This window comes from Dunckerocampus dactyliophorus, chromosome 9 (assembly GCF_027744805.1).
Source record: "Dunckerocampus dactyliophorus isolate RoL2022-P2 chromosome 9, RoL_Ddac_1.1, whole genome shotgun sequence".
Classification (NCBI taxonomy): domain Eukaryota; kingdom Metazoa; phylum Chordata; class Actinopteri; order Syngnathiformes; family Syngnathidae; genus Dunckerocampus; species Dunckerocampus dactyliophorus.
In genome coordinates this window covers 6,547,449-6,572,756 of record NC_072827.1, presented here as the reverse complement: position 1 = coordinate 6,572,756, position 25,308 = coordinate 6,547,449, and the positions used below count along the sequence as shown (strand labels likewise).

Here is a 25,308-nt window from a genome sequence, read left to right as displayed (position 1 = left end):
AAGTGTGTCCTAAACATCTTTTCTCCGTCTCTTCTCTTGTCACTTGTGCACGTTGAAGCGGCTTCGTGTCATATCTTTGCTAAAGAAGTCTTTGGACGTGAGCGCAACACGGAGACGAATGGAGACGAATTTGCTGTTTTTATTTTTTTGCAACCTTATGCTGAAAACTGGTGTTATTAGTCATTAATAATAATAATAATAATAGTCATTTCATCCTTTTACGTTTTTTTTTTTTTTTTGCCGGTTTGTCTTTTGGTCTTCCAGATGTGATAGGTATGGTATGACGTATGATGCAACATCTGCACATAAGCGGCCGCCGTTTGACGACCCCGCACCACCTGAAGTTCCAGTGTTCCAATGAATTTTCTCCGGCGACTCCGGAGTATCCGGCTTCCTTCCACATTCCCAAAAACATGCAGGAGAGGTTGATTGGCGACTCTAAATTGTCCACAGGTATGAATGTGTGTGAATGGTTGTTTGTCTAGCGATTGGCTGGCAACCAGTCCAGGGTGTACCCCTCCTGTCGCCCGAAGTCATCTGGCATAGGCTCCAGCATGCCCCTGTGACCCTAATGAGGATGAAGTGGTATAGAAAATGGATGGATGGATGTTTTCAATAAATTACGTTTTCAAAATTCTTGTCTCACTTTCCTTCTTGTTTCTGCATATTTTAGCTTTATTTAAAACCTCATTAAGATCCAAATGTGCAAAATGCAAATTGCGACTGCAACTGGCAAATGCAGCCGGTCCTGATTTTGATTGGGAGTGTTTTTACCACTTTTTTCTCGTAAATGTGCGTCTTTTTGTCTCGGGAATTTATGACTTTATTTTCGAAAATTTACAACTTTATTCTTGTGTATGTACGACTCAACTTATAAATTTACTACTTTATTGTCGTAAGTATACGACCTTTTTCTCATAAATGTACAACTTTTTTTCTCATACATATACAACTTTATATTCTCGGAAATGGACGACTATTCTCATAAATGTGTGACTTTTATTGTAAATTTCGGACTTTATTCTCGGAAATCTCCAACCTTTTTTCTCGTAAATTTGACTTCTGTTCTTGTAAATGTAAGACTTTTTTTTTTTATTTATGACTTTTTAAATTTATTTTTACTTACTTTAAAAAAAGAAGTTCTCTGGACTCCAGAGTGCAGAGACTCTGGAGTCCAGAGTCCAGAGACTCTGGAGTCCAGAGAACGCCAAGCTGCAGTACTGCAGCGGCCGCTAGAGGGAGCTCCAAGGCCCCAACGGTAAAACTCTCCTCAGCTTTTTGTTAGGTGTTGTAGAAGATGTGAAATGTGAAAATATGTCATGTATCATTGATATATACTGCAGTAACACTTTATTTACGACGTGTGTGTCAGGCCCCTCATCTTCATCATCGCAGACGTCGGGCAAAAAGCACGTGTCAACCAGTGTCAGGTTCAAACTCCTGTGACACTTGTAAAACAGCAAAATTACAGAAGAGACAAGACAACAAGCGTGTCTTTTGACTCACGAGGAGAACGGAGGAACGTACCAGCGTTACATTCTCACACCGCTCTGAATACGTTCTCTGAGCTCTCGCTTTTTATCTGGGTATTCCCTATCTACATGGTTGGGCAACTCTGAGGGATGGGGTGAGAAACGCACAACTGTACTTTGTTTTTTCTATGTGTGTGTCTCTTTATCTGTAATACATGTGTGATAAGAAGCACATTTCAGCACAGCCTCGAAGGACATCGGTTCGTATGCGACTGCATCCTTGGAGTCAGCAGACGCCATGCCGCCATGAGTCGCCATCTTCTCTGTTTGCTAGGTCACCGCTGCATTCCTAAAACAGGGCAACACACTTCATCACGACTACGATATATGAGTGATAATTATATTGCTGGTTAATTTATGTCCAGTTCCAACAACCAGCCAGCCTATTCTAGAACATTCACATAGCTGCTCTCTGGTAAGAGGCATCACTCTTAACTCACTCGGCTCCATGAAAGGCCCCAGCATCGCCTCCTGAGGCCCCGTCAGACCCTGGAGAAGTGTGGGGACGCCTTCCCATTCAAAGTTTCTCTAAACTTATGACTGGTACTGGATGCTCAAGCACCTCTGTGTCCACGTCCCACACGTCTAGAATGGTGACAGTAGATGGCAGGGAAGGTGTCTGCAGACCACGACACATTTACATGAAACGCACACACACACCTTCAGCACTGTGGAGTCCATGAAAGCATGTTTGTGGTGACACAGGATGGTGTTGGGGCTCATTCCATCTATGACGAGGTTGCCTGGGGTCAGTGGGCATCTCCTGATGTACACGCGTGCGCGCACACAAACACTCACACACAGTCTTATAGAGTTGATTCCATGAAGCCTGCAGGCCACACAAAGCTGAGGAATGTTGTCACACAGCAGACTCATAGAGTTGTGGGGAGGAGAACATGCTTCTCAGACCTGGATGGTAATGACAGCTGAGTCTAACTCCAGCGTTACCTTGTTGCCGTGGTAACGGTGCTTCACCTGTTTCCAGGCAGCACAGATACAAAATCACTGCTGGTCAATCAAATTAGAAAAGTTAGTGGACGTTTTAGCTGATAGAAAGGAAAAGTGCACTTTCTTAAAATGTTGCCCATCATCCACAATCCTTATGTGAAACAGGACCACACGTGTCCCTTTTCTGTGCATTCCAAAGAGAGGAAAACTAAAAAAAAAACAAAACTGCTAGTATGTGGGAGCTCATAACGCACGTAACGGGGACACACCTATTTCGACTATAAAGCCCTCAAAAAATAAAAATTTTTAATTTACACGGCTGACCTGTATATAAGCCAAGCTACAGCAACCTTGTTATTGTAGCAGCTAAGGCGAAGAACTGTCTGGCGTAGTGACGCAGCGTCTAACCCCGCTACAGAGACGGGTTCACTCCAGAACAATGCGATAGGACACCAATCTGTACTGACTAGGAAACAAGAACAAGCATAGGAACAACTATGACGAGACAACCAAATTATCTGTAAAGTATTAGCCCGCATTGCATGTTTTCTTTCGACACGGATGGACTGTGTTGTGATATCGTGTGCTTTGTGCTCCATGTATCACAATCATCATCATGGTGACTTGGTGAGTTGTCCGTCTGGTCCAGCTGGCCTGGGGCGTCTTTTCCAGTTTATTTTGGGTAGGAGGAAAAAAGGTTCGATCCCTGCAGGGTTTGTTAGCGCTAACAATTCTTGTGTGGTGATATGAGAAGACGCGTGCACTGCTTGTTGGACCGATTCTTATTGGTTGATAGCGCTAGGTGGCGTCCTATAAGAGTGCCTGCTGCTTTGTCTTTTGGCCTTTGACCTCTCGCTGGGTGCCCTTCGGCGTTCACTTCCGCGTCCGCTTCGTGCCTCTCGGCAGCACAGACAGCTGCTGCGCAAACGGGGTTAATGCCGCTCGCGGACCCATGCCGCATGCAACTGAACTTAAGGTAGGATTCCCCCTGGTTACGGTGTAGCGTATAGCTTAGTTTAGCTTATAGCCTCTATGCTATGTTTGTAGGCTCCCGTGTCTGCGCCTCTCGCCTCTCAATGAGCGACAAGCTTGATGTCTGGTGGTAAGTGTGTCCGTCTTCCTGGTGCATGAGCTGTCCTATTCCAATGTGATTTATTCCTCCTTTTTTTCTGTTTTTGGTAGACGCTGCCGTCTTGCCCGTGTGCAAAGTTTCGAGCTGACACATATTGCATGTTTGTTGTGCCGGTTCTGCATGTCCGCCGGTCCCATCTGCTTGCTGTAAATGACACTTTTCTACCGCGGCTACGGCACGCTTGGTAGATGCGAGCGACCCTCCAGTGTCGACAACTAGCTGGGGGCTACGTTTGGGGCTTTCTGCGGGAGCTACCCCACTCCCCTCTACGGAACGCTTTTCCCCTCACCAAACCACGAACTGTGCCGCTCGCGTTGACTTGAGTGAAGTCAGAACTGACTGAACTGTTGCTCTACGTTGCATCAAAATGTTTATGTTGTAAAAATTGTGTTTTATTTCCCAGGAGCTGCGGGTCAAATGGTGGTGGTGGTGGTGGTCGTTCGGTGGTGGTAACTTTGTTTGTATATATTTGCAAAGCACTTTCAGTTGATTTTGGTTTTGTAGTGGTTTTGTTGTGTTTTGTTGCTTTATTTAGGTTGCCCCATTTTAGTTCGCTCCATCCGTCCAGCCTAACACCAGCTCCCTGGCTCTTTGAGGGTGAGTGTATGTGGGTGTGTGCGTGTGAGTTTATTGGCGCCAAATGTTTTAGAAGACAAGAGCCACTATTTTAATCAAGTTGAAATAAACGTCTGTTTTAAGGATTTATAATAAGCATAATAAATATTGTAAATGGAGCCAGTGTCTCTGTCGCCTCATTCAAGGTAAGCTTACCTGGGTGCCTTAGCTTCATTATTCCCTCACCCTCCCCGCCACACTTGGTTGTTTGTAATGCAATCTCTTGGAGCAATGTCCGCAATGCACACCAAGCCTTTCCATCCATGGTGGGATCAGTGCAACATTTGCAACACATTGATGCAAAGGAGGGTGCCCCACCAACATGATTCATGTTCACACATTCACGGTGTAGTAATAACACTGTACCTCTTCTTTGATGCGCGACGCCAGACTTCCTCCAAGCAGTCAGAATCAAGGAAGTCAAACAATTAATGGCGTCTGTCTCATGCTGATGTACGCAAGGGTTGGAGGATCAGAAGACGCAATGAAGAAAAACAAGAGGACGGACTGCACCTTTCCCGGATGTGGGATACTCGGGCCTCACCCTGTGGCCAGGCCCGGGGGAGGGGCTCGCAGGTGAGCGCCTGGTGGTCAGATTTTCACCAGCCCGAAGCCACACAGGATTTCCAGCCCCCATAGACCCACCGACTGCGGAGGATGGCATCAGGGTCCGGTGCAATGTGGTTTGGTGAGGGGCCCTCCGAGCGGCAGCTGTCCCCCGATTTTAATTGTATCATTAGCTATCATCCACATACACCCCTATCATATACATGCACCCTATCATATACATGTCCTTTGTCCTTATGTCCTTGTTCGTCTTTATAGTTGTCACAGACATTTATTTGCTGATATCGTTCTGTATGTTTCTGTTGTTCTGTTCTTGTTGTCACAATTGTTGTTGGTGCTGCTGTTGTCTCGTCTCTCTTTTTTTTTTTTTGTCCCTCTCTCATCCCCGCACCCCCACCCCCTGTTTCCTTTTCTCTTCTTCTCTGTCAAAAAAGAAAAAAAGAAGAAAAAAACGCTCTATTTGTTCCAAGGCTGTGTGGTTCATTCTCTGCATCTTGGGATCCAAACTCCGGCCCAGGCTGATCGTGACAGAAATGGCCATATTAAAAAGATGATTTGATAAAAATAGAGTATCCTTCCATTAGCACCTCCGATCAAAGGGAAGTGTAGCTCTCTGTACATCCGAAAAACTCCAGAGGATCTTATGGCAACAAAAAAATTCCTACCTATTTCAAACTAGTAAATACCCTGAGACAAAAATTAGTGCATCCTAAAGACAAGGCTCCAAATCAAAAACAGAGCAATGTGGTCTATTCTATCCACTATAAAGATGAGGAATGCAGATAAATGTTGTGATTGGCTCAAAACTCAAGACAAGTCTGTTGCGCCATTTTCACAGAGCAATTTAAGGTCATTGCACTTTGCATGTTCCTAGGACAATACATTTCTGCCTGCATTCTTCTGTTTTTAGCAAGTTTGGACGCTTATAAAGGACATTTGCCTGCTACAAAGAGGATACCATTTTCTGCCTGAATGAGGTGAGCTGTTTTCTCTATTCAAGTTTTAGAAACTGCTGGAACATTTCTAGTTTGAAACATGTACAGTACGTTTGAATGTGTGTAAATCTGAGGTTGACTTAGGTCAATTTTGAGCATTGGACAATTGCAGCATTGTGTTTTTAGAGTGGCCCTCTCTACTTTGCCCTCCTATTTTTGTTTAACGCCATGTTAAAATGTCTTGGGAAGCATGAGCCTGACATCAGCCAGATGGTCCAAAGCTGGCCAGCACTTTTCACTGAAAGCCAGGTTTGTGAAATTGTCCTTTAAATTTGTTTTTTTGTGTTATTAATGTTATAAGTAACTCTGCCTGAATATCAAAATTGAGCATATTTCATATTTTTCAGGTGTACTTGGAGTTTAACAGGGTTGCTGGTAGAAATCTTAAAGAAGAGTTCTTTGGTGTTCTTGATGGTTTGTGTCCAAGCGTGATGGAAATCTTCAAGAGGAAGACAGGTCGGATAGGCAAGCAGTTAGCTGACCTGCTACAACAAACAACGGTGGGTTGACATTTCTGTTTTTTCTTGTAATGATATTGATGGTTAGTTCATACATAGTACAAAAACTAATTCTCCCACCTTCCCTTGTGGTACGTCTCTATTTAAACAAATAAACTGATATAAGATTCATATCTTTGTTCTACATTTGTGTGTTATATTTCTTTGCAGAGCACTGAGCCAACAGCCATTTGATGCCTTGTCCTGAGAGGACTTCCAGTCATTCTTGGGGATGATGCATCTATGTTCTTTAAGAGCAGTTTGGTGAGTAAAGTTTTCTGATAGGAGTATTTCCAGTCTTGTTTTGTTTATTTGGGATGATGGGCTGTGATAATTAGTATTTATGAAAATGTTTCATTGAACTTAAATTGATTTTAACTTGATAATGTGCCTTTCCTGTTAGCAAGAGGAAATTAACTACTGCATTTTGTACTGCAAATTATGTAAAAATTCAAAGGGCTTGGATAGTGTCTTGATTCTGCAAAAACAAAAAACCTACTCCACTGCGGGGCTGCTGCTGGAACTTCCAGTCAATGCGTAGTTTGTGGCGGCTCCACTGAATGAACAAACAATCCAAACATCTCCAATGTATTTCTAATATTGCCTTTATTGATCTACACACACTTATCCCAATAATAACTTGAATAGAGAATAAACAAAAAGGCTCAAATTAGGCCACTAATACTCCGGTGTTCCTCTCCCTGATCAGCAGCACACCTAAAGAGTCACACTGTCCAATACACCAACTACTGTCAAAATATGGGATCTACACCACAACAGACATATACATGAACACACAAAAAATGACTAACAGCTTGTTTACACAACATTATCTAAAATAAAACCACCGTGAATGATGAAAATCATAATATTTATGAAGACCACACAACTGATTGTAGATAAATTGCTGTTATCCTGAATATCCTCTTTTTGTCTTGTTTCTCGCACTATAGAATCTTAATGAGGGAGCCTCCGTGGGAATCCTCTGCTATGAGGACACCAGCACTGCAAGCCCAGCCAGCCCAGCATTGCCACAACTAAACCCCTCAAGAGTGGGGATCATCCTAGAGGGTAGCCTTGTAATGGAAGCACCCACCAACCTACCTCAGGCCATGTGCCTCTTGTTTGGCTTTACCTACGCACTCCACCTGCAGTACCCGAAGTGCTTAAAAAACACATTTACATTCATTCAGCAGGTAATGCTAAATTTAGGTCGAAGTGAGCTACCTCCCAAGGTTCAAAAGCTGAAGAATGATCTTGCAGTGTAAGACACATTTATGCTCATGGCACAATTCTTCAGGTCCGTGTCTGGATTGTTGCACAAATACATTGTACTGACTGGAGCAAATATTCTTGCAGTTGCTCATTTTGTATGTGGTTTTTCTTGTACTGGATGTATTGCTTGTTTTACTGAAATTATTTTACAGAGGACACATTTTAGAAAGTTGCAGGGTTTTTTTTTTTTTTTTTTTACCAACTCTGGTCCTCACTGCATAGTTGTTCTTAATGCCCGCTTTATTGTGTGGCAGACAAAGCATGCAGTTTTTTCCTTTTGCACTTGCAGTACATGCTGCTACATGATCAGTGTTTTTGTTGTTGTTTTTCATTTGATTTTATGAAAACAAGGTCTTACTGTTATTGTGTTTGTTGTGTTGTGTGTACTGTTTTTTTGTGTGTCTAAATAAAATGTACTGCATAGTGTGGTCATTGACAAAAGAATAATTAAATTGGAATTTTCTTATCCCAAATCTAATATTACATTTAATATATTCATATTGTTAATAAAACTAGAATTTTAAGTAGACTGCACAATTTATTTTTTTTATTGTTGATTACTTAAATCATTTAAGTTTAAATAAATTGAAAATGTTAAATTCTGACTATTGTACATTTAAATTGATTATACTTGAACAAATTAATTTTCTCTGCTGTCAATTACTTAAACCATTTGAGGCAATCACTTGACACAAATAGTTTAAGTACAATCAACTTATCCGGGTTTACAGTGTGGTGTGAACAGTGTGTACAGATGTTAGAGTCAGTTAAGCCCATTGTAAACATTCTATGTCCTGTGTAGTGTACTCTATGGAGGATTTTAAACTAACCCAGCTGTAGGTTGGGATTATTGATTAACCGGGAAGCATTAAGACATATTTGCTTTCAGAATTCAGGGTCACATCTTGTAGATAAATCTGAGTTCCATTTGGAGATTGGAACGCCGATTGTGTTGTCGTTTTTTGAAAGTAGAACATATAATTTAGATAGCGTTTTAGGGGTAGATATTTTAAAAAATCGGTCAGTGGTGGTATTGCTTTCCCATGATATAGTCCTGAAACTTGCTCTAATTATAGATTTAATTTGTATGCATTCAAGAAATTTGTTATGGTTTATTCCATACTGTGTAACAAGGTCGTTAAATGAGATAAAGTTGTTTCCTTTAATAAATTTTTCATACAACTTACTCCTTTTTCGTGCCATGTAGGAAAATGTAATGGTTTCTTTTTAAGCAAGATGTCAGGATTATTCCAGATGTGAGTGTATTGGCAAGGAGTAACCGGGGATCCAGTTAATTTTTGAAATTCCCACCAAGCTGTCAGTGTATAAATTATATTTATACACTTATATTTATACTTTTAAAACAATTATTTTTCCGGAGGATTTGCCTAATGAAAGGCAGATTACAAATTGGGATTTCATGGCTAAGTGATTGTTCGATGTCTAGCCATAAATAATCCAATGGGTTAGGTTTGATCCATTTTAAGATATACTGTAACCTGTTTGCAAGGAAGTAGTTGGACAAGTTTGGGTTTTCTAAGCCCTCATATTCTTTGGGTTTTTGTAATGTTTTGAGACATTCGTGCTGGCTTATTTTTCCAAAGAAATTTATTTATATATGAATCTAATGACTTGAACCAAATTATAGATGCTTTGGTGGGGATCATGGAAAACCGATAATTAACCCTTGGTACGATCATCATTTTCACGGTGGATACTCTGCCTGTAAGTGAGATGGGCAAGGTTCTCCAACGTGCAAGATCATCCTCTATTGACTTCAATAGTGGAGTATAATTCAAGCGGATCAGGTCTGACAGGTTGGAAGAAATGTTAATACCCAAATACTGTTCCCTGAACACAGTGGTATAGAGGGATGCTCTGGAAACCAAAGTTAATGGGCAGTACTGTGGATTTAGACCAGTTAATGGAGTAATCTGAGAAGGTGCTATAATTGTTAATGAGTGAGATAGATTCGTGAAGTGAAGAATGTGAATTATCTAGGAAGAGTACCGTAAATCACGGTGTATAAACCGCACCCGTGTATTAATCGCACCCCTATTTTCAGGCTCACCGCAATGGAAAAAAATTGCAACTTTTTTTGGTTTTAGTCTGTGTCCCCCCCCCCCCCCCCCCCCCCCCCCCCCCCCCCCACGCTGCTCCCACCGAAAATACCGAAAATCTAATGAAAACCATATGGTGGCCATATCATTGGGAACACTCAGCAAGTTTAAGAAGGGTGGCGCGAGCCACGACGAAGGGTCTGGATCGCAACGCAGAAAGGAAAGGCAAAAATTCGTAAAACAAAAGGTTTCGAGCCAGTTGAAGACGGCTGCAGGAAATGGACCGGCTATTGCAGCTTTATTCGGTGTACCATCTCGACACTGCCCCCACCTGAAATGAATGGCATTTGCTGACACAGTGACAATTTGCACCCAAAATGTGCTGAAAAACATATGGCGGCCATATCATTAGGAACACTCAGCAAGTTTAAGAAGGCCGCTGTCGAGCCACGATGAAGGGTCTGGATCCCAATGCAGAAAGGAAAGGCAAAATTTGTAAAACAAAAGGTTTATTTCGACAAAAGGTGTCCACAAGGGGACAGTACAAAAGAAAATCCACAACAGGTAACACTGACAGCAAAAACACTGACAGCAAAAGGCTGACAGGCAAAAACTAGGAATAGAAACAAAAACACTGTAGGCAAACCTTGGCAGTAAACTAACCTTAGTGACCTTAATAATACACAGGGCCAGAAAGCAGGGCAAAAGGTAGGGCGCTGGACTGAGCAGTAGCAAAGGAAAGGTGATCAGGGAGTACAATCTGGCACTGGATTGCTGTTACTGCCTCGCTTAAGAGTCCACGAGAGTAGTTGTCTGCAGGTGTGCTCCGGTGTCTCCGCCTTCACCGGCTGGGGTGCACTGCAGACAAGTCACAGACAGGCAGCAGCAGAGCGACAAGCAAAACGTGACGCCCCCTGGCGGCTTACCTGGCTTGTTGGATGACGACGGTGGAAGTCACGCGTGAATGATGGATCGAGGATAAGGGAGCTGGAGACCCAAGAACGTTCCTCAGGGCCATAACCCTCCCAGTCGACCAGGTACTGGAACCCTCTGCCCCTCCTTCGGGAGTCCAAGATGGCCTTCACTGTGTACGCTGGGTGACCATCGATCATACGCGGCGGAGGCGGCGACTCAGCCGGCGGGCACAGGTGACTGGAGGACACGGGCTTGAGGCAGGAGACATGGAAGATGGGTGTACCTTGAGTGCTTGTGGCAGTTTTAGTCTGACGGAGGAGTGGCTAAAGATGGAGTCAATGGGATAGGGACCCGCGAATCTGGGAACGAGTTTCCTTCGCGTTCCGGCCAACGATAAGTCTTTGGCGGACAGCCATACTTCCTGGCCGACGTGGTAGGCGGGTGGTGGGATACTGTGACGATCTGCCAAACGTTGGTTGCGTGCAGCCTGGCTGCTCGCCCGTTTTCCCGCCTGCCTGCTCAGTTTCCCGCTTTCCTCCTCGCTGGATCCCCTGTCTGCCTTGCTGGTGGCGTCCGACCGTTGGGAGGGTGTGGCCTGGTGTCTTCCTGCTCCCCGGCGATCCGCGCTCTCCGCGCCTGGGTTCTGGATCGTATGTCTGGGACCCCGGGGTCCCCGGCTCCGCTGCGCCTTGGGTTACCAACGAGGGATAGGGTGGGGCTTCCGGGTGTCGGGCAGTCGACCACTGTGTGTGCGTGCGTGCGTGTGCGTGTGTGCGCGCTTGAGTGCGTAGGAGTGTGTATGTGCGTGCACGTAGGGGTGTGTATGTGCGTAGGAGTGTGTATGTGCGTGCGTGTGGGTGCGTAGGAGTGTATATGTGCGTGCGTGTGTGTACTTTTATTTATTTATTTATATATATATATATTTTTTTTATATATTTATTTATATATTTTAGTTATTTATGCCCCGTGGGGTCGGGTGCTGGGTGATACATCTCTGCCGCCCATGCCGCCACCGGGTGGGTGGAGGGTGTGCCTCCTGCATCCCTTGGCGGGGCGGCCCTGTGTCGGGGGTCGGGCGGGATTTGGCGCTTCCGGCGCGGGCGGGCTTCTTTCCGGTTGTGGAGGCGTCTCTGGGCCTGCCGGTTTGTGGCCCCCGCTACCCACCTGCCCTAGTGGGGTGTGATCTCTCGCTGGTCTCAGGGGTTGGCAGTCCTCCGGCCCGCCGGCGCCCTGTCCTTGGCTGGGATTACCTGGGGGGGGGGCTCTCTGGGCTGGCTCTTGGGGCACTGATCTTTGTGCTGCCTGCCCCTGTGGGCCTGGTGGCCTTCTGGCGGCCGGGGCCCGGCCTGGCTATTTGGGGCGGGGCTCTCTGGGAGGTGGAAGGCGGCCCCTTTCCTTTCATCCATTCTCAGTGACAATTACACGCCCACACATTCTTGCACCTTTATATATATGAAGTCTTCCTCACATACAGAGATAGCTGTACATATGCACACTTACAGTACATACGTACTTCCCCACATTACTCACTGAGTTATCCAGGGTGTTATTATGTTGTTGGTTTTAAAACAGCGACGGTGATAGCAGTATGACGATAGTTTTTTTTTGTTTTTTTTTTTCTTTTTACAATGATGTGCATTACAGTAATTTTCATTCTGTTTACCATCATGGATAATCATTTCATTACTACAATTATGTGTGACTGTTTCAATGCAGTATTATCATTGTGATCACTATCATTGTTCATCATTTCATGACTGCTATTATGTGTGACTGTTTCAATGCAGTATTATCATTGTGATCACTATCATTGTTCATCATTTCATTACTACAATTATGTGTGACTGTTTCAATGCAGCATTGTCATTGTGATCACTATCATAGTTCATCATTCCATGACTGCTATTATGTGTGATTGTCATTGACAGCTTTGTCATTGTGGTTGTTGCTATTGTTTTGTCCTTATGTCCTTGTTCATCTTTATAGTTGTCACAGACATTTATTTACTGATGTCGTCCTGTATGTTTCTGTTGTTCTATCACAATTGTTGTTGTTGCTGCTGTTGTCCTTGTCTCTTGTCTCTCTTTTTTTTTGTCCCCCTCTCATCCCCCCCCCCACCCCCCACCCCCCACCTCCGCCCCCCTGTTTCCTTTTGTCTTCTTCTCTGTCCCCTCCTGCTCCGGTCTGGTCGCTTCAAATTTGCTTTATAACAAGCATCAAAGTCCAATAAATTTTGTATGACAGGAGAAGTGTATATCACACTTCTCCCTGGCAGAGTAAATCTGTTGAGCACTTGACGGTTTTTAGATCTACAATTCTATCTGCTGTTAAGGCTGGCCAGGACGGGAAAAAAAAAAAAGAATTAATATAGGTGCAGATGTAAACAGGGATTTGAGTGTGCTAAATGCTGCCTCCGCCTCTGAGGTCCATACAAAAGGTATTTTAGGGGATGTAAGTCTAGTCAGAGGTCCTACTTTGCTACTGAAATTACGAATGAATCACCTGTAGAAATTGGCACTGCTTGAACTACCCCAGAAACGTCACTTCTCCGTCTTGCCGTATAATCTATTTTCTAGCAGCTGCTTGAGGATAACCGCACGTGACTGGTGTGATCTTGTAAATTCCTGGAAAAGATGAGAATATCGTCAAGGTATACAAAGCAGAACTGGTTGATCATATCGCTAAGTACATCGTTAATTAAATTCTGAAACACTGCCGGGGCGTTGTTTCAGACTAAGTAAGGCCGAATGGCATGACTAAATAGCGAAGTGCCCCAGCGGAGTATTGAACGCGGTCTTCCACTCGTTTCCATCCTTTATACGCACCAAGTATGACGGCGGTCGAGCTTGGAAAAAACCCGCGCGGAGTGTAAGGCGGAAAAGGCTGAATCATGAGTGGGAAAGAGTAGCTGTTACGGACGTTATACTGTTAAGACCCCGATAGTCAATGCAGGGCCGTAGGAGATAGACCAGCGATTCAATGCTGTCACCTTGACAGCGGCCTTCTTGTTGAGTGTTCCTAATGATATGGCCGCCATCTTAATTTCAGCACATTTTCGGTGTGAATTGTCACTTTGACAGCAAATGCAGTGCAATTCAGGTGGGGGGACACAGACTAAAACCGAATAAAGTTGCAATAGCTGGTCCATCTCCTGCGGCCTTCTTAAACTGGCTGAGTGTTCCAAATGAAATGGCCGCCATATAGTTTTCAGCTCATTTTGAGTGCGAATTGTCGGTTTGTCAGCAAATGCAGTACATTGCATTTTCTCTGTTTTGTACTTAAGATTGAATACAGAGAAAGGGCCCACCTACAATTTTGATAATGATGGTTTGAAAAAAAAACACCAAACAAAATATTCTCACGCCACACGGTTTGCATGTTCTCCTCGTGCGCGTTTGGGTTTTTTTTCCCGCGTTCTCCGGTTTCCTCCCACATTCCAAAAACATGTATGTTGGTTAATTGGAGACTAAATTGTCTGTAGGTATAAATGTGAGTGTGACTGGTTGTTTGTCTATATGTCCCCTGCGATTGGCTGGCGACTCGTCCAGAGTGTACCCCGCCTGTCGCCCAAAGTCAGCTGGCATAGGCTCCAGTATGTGACCTATGACCCTAATGAGGAGAAGTGATATAGAAAATGTATGGATGGATGGACGCTGAATGCGAGTTTAGGTTTCATTGTACTTTCTATTTCTTTTGTATTACTAGAGTATTCACAATATTTGTAAATATAATAAATATAAACACCAATGACTTTTACATAGGTGCCTTTTACATGAGATTGAATACAGAGAAGGGGCACACCTACAAATTTGATAAGGATGGTTTGAAAAAAAAAAAAAAAGATCTCACGCCACACGGTTTGCATGTTCTCCCCGTGCATGCATGTTTTTGTTCCCGAGTTCTCCGGTTTCCGCCCAAATTCCAAAAACATGAATGTTGGTTAATTGGAGACTCTAAATTGTCTATAACTATGAATGTGAGTGTAAATGGTTGTCTATATGTGCCCTGCGATTGGTTGGCGACCAGTCCAGGGTGTACCCCGTCTGTTGCCCGAAGTCAGCTGGGATAGGCACCAGCATGCCCCTGCGACCCTAATTAAGAAGCGGCATAGAAAATGGATGGATGGACTTTTACACACAGTATAGTTATATTATATGCATAATCTCTCTTTGAAAAACTTTAAATGGTATTTATTTAAAGTTTAATAATCCAGCGAACACAGACAATGAGTACAGACTTTACAGCACATTATATCTAACTGAATCCAATTTTAGTCAAGTTACCATGGACAAGGAGTAAGTAGACAGTTTACAGGGGCTTCATACATATATCGATTTCCAATATTTGTTTTTGACTTCATCATGTAAGATCATTGAAATGTCCAACTATATCTCAGTCATGTCTTATTTATTGGATAAATGTATTAAATTATTTTCAAAACTTTACAAAAGATTCTGACAACATGGATAAAGCAGGAATCATTTCAATTCACTGGGAGAGTTAGTTTTTATTTACACCAAGGAAAACCGCTGTAATTCTCGTGGTACGAGGAAATGTTTACCTTCGTGATCGCACACTGCCTGCACATTGATGCCGTGGAAGCCTTTCCTGTTTACATATGCTGGTTCATCTTGACGGGACTTGTACAGTGAAAAAAGACAAGAGGCACGTTTATTCTTGCACCCAGCGATTAACTGTTAATCGCCATTCTCAACACACACACAACATATTCTGGCCTTCAAAATAAGAGCGCTTTTTAGATAATGGGCAAACTTCCCCCAAAAAGTGAAGTTTTCCTTTATGCTAAAATCTATATTTAAAGGCATTTTTTTTAAACTAGCTAGAAGTAAAATTGTTAATGTATTATGGTTAAAAATACAAGTTTTCTCTCTGAACTTGATATCAATCTGCAGACAGATGGCTGCTCTTTTTCCAGCAACACATAATTCCAAAATAAATATAAAACAACTTTGGCTGCATTATTTCATGCTTTAAGTCTGGCATCTTATTTTTTCTACTTTGTGGACTTCATATCGCAAGAAGCAAGCGTTTTTCATAATGGTAAACACCTTAGCATTTTTTTTTTAATTATGTTTGACAATTTGGCACAACCAGGAAGTGGTCCAAAGACTAGAAAGTCCCAGATCACATTGCTCTAGCTGAGCCTGGAGGACTCTCATAAGGGATGCACAGCCTTCGTGGACCGCATAGGCTGGCTCCTTGACGGATGCATACTCCGAAATGGGACACAGCTAATGTTTTGCGTCATTACTGTCGCCGAGTGAGCAGAATACTACAAATCACTTGCATTTCAATATGTTTTGATTTATAAAAGACCATCTTCCACAAAACAGCCATCATTTATTCATTAATTAATTTGTGAAAAACCACAAGGGGGAGGTGAGGGAGCATAATCAAATTGCGATATTGCAAGGGTCGACTGTATTAATCTATTTTTTCCATACGTATTGTACCGCATTCTAATATGTATACAGTCAAACTTGTCTATAGCGGCCACTAGAAGGAGTCTGCAAAAGTGGCCACTATAGACAAGTGGCCTCTATAGGCAGGTTGGCGTCCAGTTTGAATGTTGACCAGTAGAGGGAAAAAAAGGGAAAAACATAATGTTGACCAGTACTTTGTGGTCCGCAGTCCGCAGGCACTGCTAGGCTTGTTAGTATCATGGTTCATGGTTTTAATCCTGAACATTCATATGAGTCAAACAGTAGTACATCACATAGTACAATTCACAATTTTGCATGTCCAAAAAGGAGCAGTTCTTCCTGCTCCTTTTTCCTGCAAAGCTTATTTAATCCTACCCCTCATCAGTTTCACATCAGTTGCAATACATTTATTCACCTCTTGTTCTTTCCAAGTGTACTTTGTATGTCTACATGACAATGTAGTGCAATCATAGCCAAGGTTTTTACTTACTAAAAGGAAGCTACAGGCTTAATAATAACTGATAGAATATATCCACGACCCACAGAACAAAGCTGTGCTAGTAATGTCTTACACTTGTTTTTAATATTTTACTTTTTATACGGCAGAGTGTCATTACATAGGTCTTCAAGTGACCGGAAGTGACGGTGGGCGTCCCGAGCAGGAGAGCTAGGCTCAGTGCTTGCTGTGAGTTTCGGGCTCAAGCTCAAAAGAAGACGGCTTTTTTATGTGGAACAACTGACAGTTTGTGTGGATCTTGTGAATGATTGTGCCTGAGCTAGGACTCAGTAATTAAAGTCTACACACGATGCCTTCATTGATTGAAAAACAAAACTTTTTCGTGCATGAAGCTTCTACTTGAGTTGGTAATTTGGCCGCTATATGCAGTCAGATTATTGACCAAGGGAGACAAAATGGGTGGCCACTATAAACAGGGTCTATAACATGTATATTTGCTGCGGGGGATTTTTCAATGGCTGCTATAGGCAGGTGGCCGTTCTATAAAGGTGGCCGCTAAGACAGGTTTGACTGTACTTCTATTCTACATACTTCCGTTGTACTTACTTAAATTTGTCACGTTATGAGCAAATCAGTGAAATGCCAGCCAACCAAGCTACACATGGGAGGTGGCAAGGGGGTTGGTCTGACAAACATCAAATACCTGCAGCCCCCTACAACTGGGCCGCCATTGGGTTTTCAGCTCAATTTGGGTGCATATTGTCAAAGTGGTTAATTTCTTTTTCCACTTATATGACAGTTAAAATGTAAAGTGCAATGGTTACAAAGCTTACAAAACTACATTTAACAAGTATAACACACCTACTCACACAAGTACAGTCAAAATTTGCCATTTTGTCAAAAGCTCCTCTCCCCCTGGCATGTCTCAGACTCAGTCAATACTATTATTAGTTGTATATGCATAGCTTGTATATAATAGTGATATATTGATAAATAATATATTGATAATATTGATAAATAAATCAATATAGTCTAAATACAGTATAAAGAGTCGCTATAGTTACAAAACCAAACCAGCTTACTTGAATGCAACACAACGCCATCATGAACTAACTACGCAGTTGTTAATAGAGCAGAACAAGAAGACGTGTGACAGTCAGGCGGACTTGACTTTCCTACCATAAAGGTTGTTTTCTCACACGCAAAATTATGATGCTAGTGAAGTAAAAAGAAGCACGGTATTGTGTAGCAGTATCAGAGGTTGAAAAAGTAGTGAAATATTATATATATTAATTAACATTAATATAGGATATATACAAGTACTGCTCCTGCGATGAAATGTTACTTAGGTAATATTACTGGTTATGTCTTCTGCTCAGGTTAAGTAAAGGACTGTGGGTGATTTAGAATGTACTCAAAAGTAAAAGTTATGCAGTTTTTTGCAGGGTTGGTCGGGGGATCACGGTGACATACATTTTAGGTTACATTATTTTAGATGAATGAAAGGAAAACACCTCATTTTGCCTGTACTGCCCAGCAATACATCCCAGCACCAAACCACATTTCCATGCAGGGGGTAAGAAGCTACACCACATACATGAGATTTGAGCCTATAGCGCCTTCTGCTGGCTTGCACTGACTAAATCTAACAGTTATTGATTAAAAACGCCTTTCAGACCAAATAGAGTGCATTTATGAACATTGCCCACAACTGCCCAACAATGAACCACATATGCACCAAAACACCTAAAAAGTGCTTTAAACACCTGCTAAGGCCAAATGAGTTACTTTTTTCAATTTTGCCTGTAGTTAAAGGCAGTTGCCCAGCAATACATCCCAGCAGCATCAATCCACATTTTCCATGCAGGGGGTAAAACGATACACCACATACATGAGATTTGAGCCTATAGCACCTTCTGCTGGCTTGCAGTGACTACATCTAACAGTTATTGCTTAAAAACGCCTTTCAGACCAAATAGAGTGCATTTATGAACAGTGCCCACAACTGCCCAACAATGAACCACATATGCACCAAAACACCTAAAAAGTGCTTTAAACACCTGCTCAGGCCAAATGAGTTACTTTTTTTCAATTTTGCCTGTAGTTAAAGGCAGTTGCCCAGCAATACATCCCAGCAGCATCAATCCACATTTTCCATGCAGGGGGTAAAACGATACACCACATACATGAGATTTGAGCCTATAGCACCTTCTGCTGGCTTGCAGTGACTACATCTAACAGTTATTGCTTAAAAACGCTTTTCAGACCAAATAGAGTGCATTTATGAACAGTGCCCACAACTGCCCAACAATGAACCACATATGCACCAAAACACCTAAAAAGTGCTTTAAACACCTGCTCAGGCCAAATGAGTCGGTTTTTCTCACTTTGCTTATAACTGCACAGCAATTCACACTCAGTGGGGTACTTTTTCACTTTGCCGGGCTTTGTCGCCATCTTTTGGTCTTTCTGTGTAACTACAGTTTTAAAGTCATGATTCTGCTCACTGCACTTTTTCAAAACCTCCCAAGCTCAGTGCAGCGCCAGAGGAGTAAAGGGGAGCTGCACCTCACTTTCAAAACCACTCAGTGTAAATCAATATGAATTATTGAACGTACCTGTATGATTAGGCATCTGTGACATTTGGTGTCCTTTGTATGACGAATTACTATTTTATGCTCCGTTAGCTTGCAGTGGCCATATGTAAATTGTATTGCTTTAAAATTATTTTCAGTCATTTCTGCATTTTGCCCAAAACTGACCAACAATGAACCACAGATGCACCAAACCACCTAAAAAGTGCTTTAAACACCTTCTCTGGCCGAATTAGTTACTCTTCTCATTGTGCCTGTAAATGCCCAGCAATACATCCTAGCACCAAACCAAATTCACCATGCAGGGGGAAGCTACACCACATATGATATTTAAGCCTATAGCACCTTCTGCTGGTTTGCAGTGACTGAATGTAACATTTATTGCTTAAAAACGTGTTTCAGACCTAATAGAGCACATTTTTAACATTGCTCACGACTGCCCAACAATGAACCATTATAAATTTTCCAATCCAACGCTTAGTGAATTCTGCTTCACAATGATAGGGGCGATATCATGGTGTTTTGTCCTCAGCGCTTCCACCTTGGGTTTGCCTTGGATAAACACATGACAGAGGGGAAAATGAAATAGCTCTTATGACCAAAAAAACTACTTTACACAAAGACATTTGTAGATTTATGACATTTTTAATTAAAAAGGCAGGCAAGGCAAGCAGCTGGGGGCAGCACTCAGCTGATTCAGAAGAATTAGATGTCCTGAAACCAGGTTTGTGCTCCCCAGGCCTGTCACGATAAAACCTTTTGCTGGACAATATTTGTCCTATTGCCAATAAATTATTGTCAACATTATTTTGAGACCATTTTCTCATGAATGCAATTGTGTAATCTTAATATGGCATAATATTGCAAGTATACCCTATCAAAAGCAGTAAACGTTAATTTCTCAAGTTAACATTGTAGTTGGAATATTAAAAGCGCCAAAGATACTCCTCCACTAGGGCAGGACCTCACCCAACCCAACCCAATCCAATGTGCAATCCAACCTTTCTGACTGAGAACCATGGCCTCGGATTGGCAGGTGCTGAGTCTCATACCAAACATTTCCCACTCTTCTGCAAACCGCCCCAGTAAATGCTGAAGGTCACAGCCCGCTGATGCCATCAGGATCACATCGTCTGCAAAGACCAGATCCTAAGGCCCCCGAACCGGACTCCCTTGACGCCTTCTCTGCGCCTACAAATTCTGTCGATGAAAATTATGAACAGAATAGGTGACAAAGGGAAGCCTAGTGGAAGCCAGCGTTCACCGGAAACAGGCGCGACTTACACTGCTGGCAATGTGAACCAGGCTCCTGCTTCGGTTGAAAAAGGACCGAATGGCACGGAGTAGCGCACCACCAATCCTGAACTCCCGGAGCACCCCCCCCCCCAAAGGACACCGCGAGGGACATGATTAAATGCCTTTTCCAAGTCCACAAAGCACATGTAAAATGGTTGGTCAACCTCCCATGTACAAAAAATAATTTAAAATAAATCAACCTTTTTATAAATTACATTTAAAAGGTCTTGTTTGTAATTATGTTCTGCCTATGTACCTATGTTTTGTCCTCAGTCCTCAGCCCATCTTGGGTTGGCCTTGCATTAACGCATGTTGACAGCATTCTAGAGGGGGAAATGAACACGCTGTTTACAAACAAAAAAAATTAAGACATTTGTAGAGCTGTGACATTTTCATGAAAAATCAGTTGTCGGCAACCAGCTAGAGGGTGGCATCAATTGATTACGAAGAAGTAATACAGTATGTCCTGGAACCAGGTTTGTGCTACCCTGTTCATGTGAGGCCAAACAAACCAAGCCCCCTTGAAGTGTCTGAGCTCTTTAAGAAAGTTAATTCATTATTCAGTATTTCTGTGAACATTTACTATATAATACAAACTATTGCATTTATGTGTAAAAAATTGTTCAGCCCTTTTATGAAATTCTATAATTCTATTTAAACAGTAGTTGCAGAAAACCAAGAAAACCTTTGCACATATTGAAATAGCTCAACCCATTTAATTCCACAGTCATTATTTTTTTTTTATCATCAACTACCTTTATCTATTGAAAGTTTAATGCATTTGGAAAATATAGTATGCACTGGACCTGAACGAGTTCGAGTGCAATAGTATAGTTTTTATTGTGTTACAGCAGTGTGTCTCAGTTGTCTGTCATGCCCGCCTCTAGGGGAATGCCCCCCCCCCACCACGTGTGGAATGGCTGACCACTTTGGGCGCCCCCGGTGGCCAATTAAGTGCTTATTCATTGCTCACTACTGAAGAGCTGGGATGGAAACTTATTTTCTTTAAGGATGATGGAATATGTTTTATGTATCTCTCCGCTTCTGCAAAGTGTTTTCCTTTCATGAATCTAAATATAAAATAATGTAATCTAAAATGTATGTCACCGTGATCCCCCGACCAACCCTGCAAAAAACTGCATAACTTTTACTTTTGAGTACATTCTAAATCACCCACAGTCCTTTACTTAACCTGAGCAGAAGACATAACCAGTAATATTACCTAAGTAACATTTCATCGCAGGAGCAGTACTTGTATATATCATATATTAATGTTAATATATATATATATATAATATTTCAATACTCTTTCAACCTCTGATACTGCTACACAATACCGTGTTTCTTTTTACTTCACTAGCATCATAATTTTGCGTGTGAGAAAACAACCTTTATGGTAGGAAAGTCAAGTCCGCCTGACTGTCACACGTCTGCTTGTTCTGCTCTATCAACAACTGCGTAGTTACGTAGCTGGTTACGTTGAGTTGTAACTATATCGACTCTTTATACTGTATTTGGACTATATTTATTTTATCAATATATCAATATTATATACAAGCCATACATATACAACTAAGAATACAACTAAGTATACCCTCTGCATGGAAAATGTGGTTTGGTGCTGTATTGCTGGGCAGTTACAGGCAAAATGAAAAAAGTAACTCATTCGGCCTGAGCAGGTTTTTAAAGAAATTTTTAGGTGGTTTGGTGTATATGTGGTTCATGTTGGGCAGTTGTGGGCTATGTTCATAAATGCACTCTATTCCGTCTGAAAGGCATTTGCAAAGACTGTGAGATTTAATCTCACATATGTGCATGGAAAATGTCGTTTGGTGCTGCTAGGATGTATTGTTGGACAGTTACAGGCATAATTAGAAAAAGTAACTCATTCGGCCTGAGCAGGTGTTTAGCACTTTTTGGGCGGTTTGGTGCATATGTGGTTCATTGGTGGGCAGTAGTGAGCAATGTTCATAAATGCACTCTATTCCGTCTGAAAGGCGTTTGCAATGACTGTGAGATTTAGTCACTGCAAGCCAGCAGAAGGTGCTATAGGCTCAAATCTCATTTATTTGGTGTAGCTGCATGAAAAACGTGGTTTGGTGCTGCTGGAATTTAACTACTGGGCAACATGAAAAAAAGTAACTCATTCGGCCAGAGTAGGTGTTTAAAGCACTTTTTAGGTGGTTTGATGCAAATGTGATTCATTGTTGGGCAGTCGTGGGCAATGTTCATAAATGCACGCTATTCGGTCTGAAACGTGTTTTTAAGCAATAACTGTTAGATTTAGTCACTCCAGGCCAGCAGAAGATGCTATAGGCTCAAATATCATGTATGTGGTGTAGCTTCTTACCCTCGGCATGGAAAATGTGACTTTGTGCTGCTAGGATGTATTGCTGGGCAGTTACAGGCAAAAAATTTTAAAAAAGTAACTCATTCGGCCTGAGCAGATGTTTAAAGCACTTTTTATGTGGTTTGGTGCATATGTGGTTCATGTTGGGCAGTTGTGGGCTATGTTCCTAAATGCACTCTATTCGGTCTGAAACGCGTTTTTAAGCAATAACTGTTAGATTTAGTCACTCTAGGCCAGTAGAAGGTGCTATAGGCTCAAATATCATGTATGTGGTGTAGCTTCTTACTCCCCTGCATAGAAAATGTGGTTTAGTGCTGCTGAGGTGTATTGGTGGGCAGTTACAGGCAAAATGAAAAAAGTAACTCATTCGGCCTGGGAAGGTGTTTAAAGCACTAAAAAACTGTTAGATTTAGTCGCTGCAAGCCAGTAGAAGGTGCTATAGGCTCAAATATTATGTATGTGGTGTAGCTTCTTATCCTCTGCATGGTGAATGTGGTTTGATGTCGCTGGAATGTATTACTGGGCAGTTACAGGCAAAATGAAAAAAAGTAACTCATTCGGCCTGAGTAGGTGTTTAAAGCACTTTTTAGGTGGTTTGATGCAAATGTGGTTCATTGTTGGGGAGAGGTGGGCAATGTTCATAAATGCACTCTATTCAGTCTGAAACGCGTTTTCCAGCAACAACTGTTAGATTTAGTCGCTGCAAGCCACCAGAAGGTGCTATAGGCTCAAATGTCATGTACTGGTGTAGCTTCTTACCCCCTGCATGGAAAATGTGGTTTGGTGCTGTATTCCTGGGCAGTTACAGGCAAAATGAAAAAAGTAACTCATTCGGCCTGAGCAGGTGTTTAAAGCACTTTTTAGGTGGTTTGATGCAAATGTGGTTCATTGTTGGGCAGAGGTGGGCAATGTTCATAAATGCACTCTATTCGGTCTGAAACGCGTTTTCCAGCAACAACTGTTAGATTTAGTCGCTGTAAACCAAGAGAAGGTGCTATAGGCTCAAATCTCATGTAGTGGTGTAGCAGGTTTTTAAAGCAATTTTTAGGTGGTTTGGTGCATACGTAGTTTGTGTTGGGCAGTTGTGGGCTATGTTCCTAAATGCACTCTATTCGGTCTGAAACGCATTTTTAAGCAATAACTGTTATATTTAGTCACTCCAGGCAGTCACTCAGTCACTCAAATCTCACATATGTGGTGTAGCGTCTTACCCTCTGCATGGAAAATGTCGTTTGGTGCTACTGAGATGTATTGCTGAGCAGTTACAGGCAAAATTAAAAAATTTAACTCATTCGGCATGAGTAGGTGTTTGTAGGAGTAGGTGTTGGCCAGTTTTGGCCTATGTTCATAAATGTTCCAGGCAACACAAGATGAGATGTAGATTTCCTGTGCGAGCACACGCAAATAACTTTTAGTGGACAGTAGACTTGATGGAGGTTGTGGGAAGAATTGAAATTTATGGGACGCATCCTCAGTAGTGTTCCTCTGGGTCATTGGGTGTTTCGGCCTTTTACACTATACACTCTCACCAGAGGCGGCCAGCTGTAAGGGTGATCAGTCCTGAGCTTGCGTCCCAAGTCCAATAGCCATGAGAATCACTTGGACATCTCATGGGACTATGCATGGCACGGGCGTCCTGTTCCCTGAGTCAAGCCTCAGCCGACTGCATACCTCCTGTCAAACTACTTGGCCCAATTGGGGTCGTTCCGCTTCAGCCAGAGCCACTGGCTGTTGTTTCTGCGGCCTCCGATGCATCTTAGATGGCTGCGCGCTGGTTTTTGCCCTTAACTCCCAAGTCCTCAGCAGTTTTGTGGTGGATGTTCCCACAAAGCCTCTGCACCCAACCTCCACTGGCGGGATTCCGTGTTCCAGCCACGATGCCTTGCGTCGGCGGCTAAGTCGGCATACCGCAGATGCTTCCGCTCAAAAGCCTCCTCCAGAGAATCCTCCTAGGGTACGGTGAGTTCGATTATGTACACTATTCTTTATGGAGGGGGACCAGAGCACCAGTCAGGCCTCAAAGTGGTGGTGGCAATCTCTGAGGGGAACACCAGCTGTTTGCCAATGTCTGCTACCATCTTCCAGTCACGTGCAAGGGACAGCTGGCTTCTCTCTGATGGAGTTGAGTTGCTTCTGGGCTGTAGCCCCTTCATGGACAAAGGCCGTTGCCCATGGTGTTGTTGGAGTGTAGACGTTGGCAGTGCTAGGGGAATTGGTGCTGGCTTCTAATTGATTGAGATAAGCCTTCTACTAGCACTCCTCTAAGCCAACTACTTACTAACAGCTATATTTTATTTATAAGGGGATAGCATTGTTGTAAATGCTTCAAGGTAAAAAGGAGCGTGTTAGTGGAAGTGTGTTGGTGAATGTAAAATGTGTCAATGTCTCCATAAATCTAGATGTACCATGTTTCCCCCAACAATCTAAATGGGTGCTGCATCTGGACTTGTAGGATAACAGTTGATTAATAAACAATGTAAAGTCTATGAAAGGGTCTAATATGTAAATCTAAGTTTAAAAAGGCTAAATGCTAAACTGTTGGCCATGTGGTTCACTAATATAGCAGGGACAGAACGAAGGAGGGGTGATGCCCCGTGCATTACAGCCAGGAGGGGGTGTGATGTCCCCCTT

At 42.6% G+C, this 25,308-nt stretch overlaps 1 long non-coding RNA gene across 3 annotated transcripts; it reads left to right on the top strand.

Moving 5' to 3' along the window:
* The first annotated feature begins 3,261 nt into the window (after positions 1-3,261).
* Positions 3,262-7,867, top strand: LOC129188244 (uncharacterized). Of its 3 annotated transcripts, none has more exons than XR_008572570.1 (4): positions 3,262-3,456; positions 3,528-6,289; positions 6,458-6,550; positions 7,240-7,867. It is a non-coding gene; the product is annotated as an uncharacterized LOC129188244 (long non-coding RNA). The 3 variants fall into 3 exon arrangements; XR_008572571.1 differs by having other exon boundaries at positions 3,262-6,038; positions 6,137-6,289; XR_008572569.1 differs by having other exon boundaries at positions 3,262-6,289.
* Positions 7,868-25,308: the final 17,441 nt, after the last annotated feature.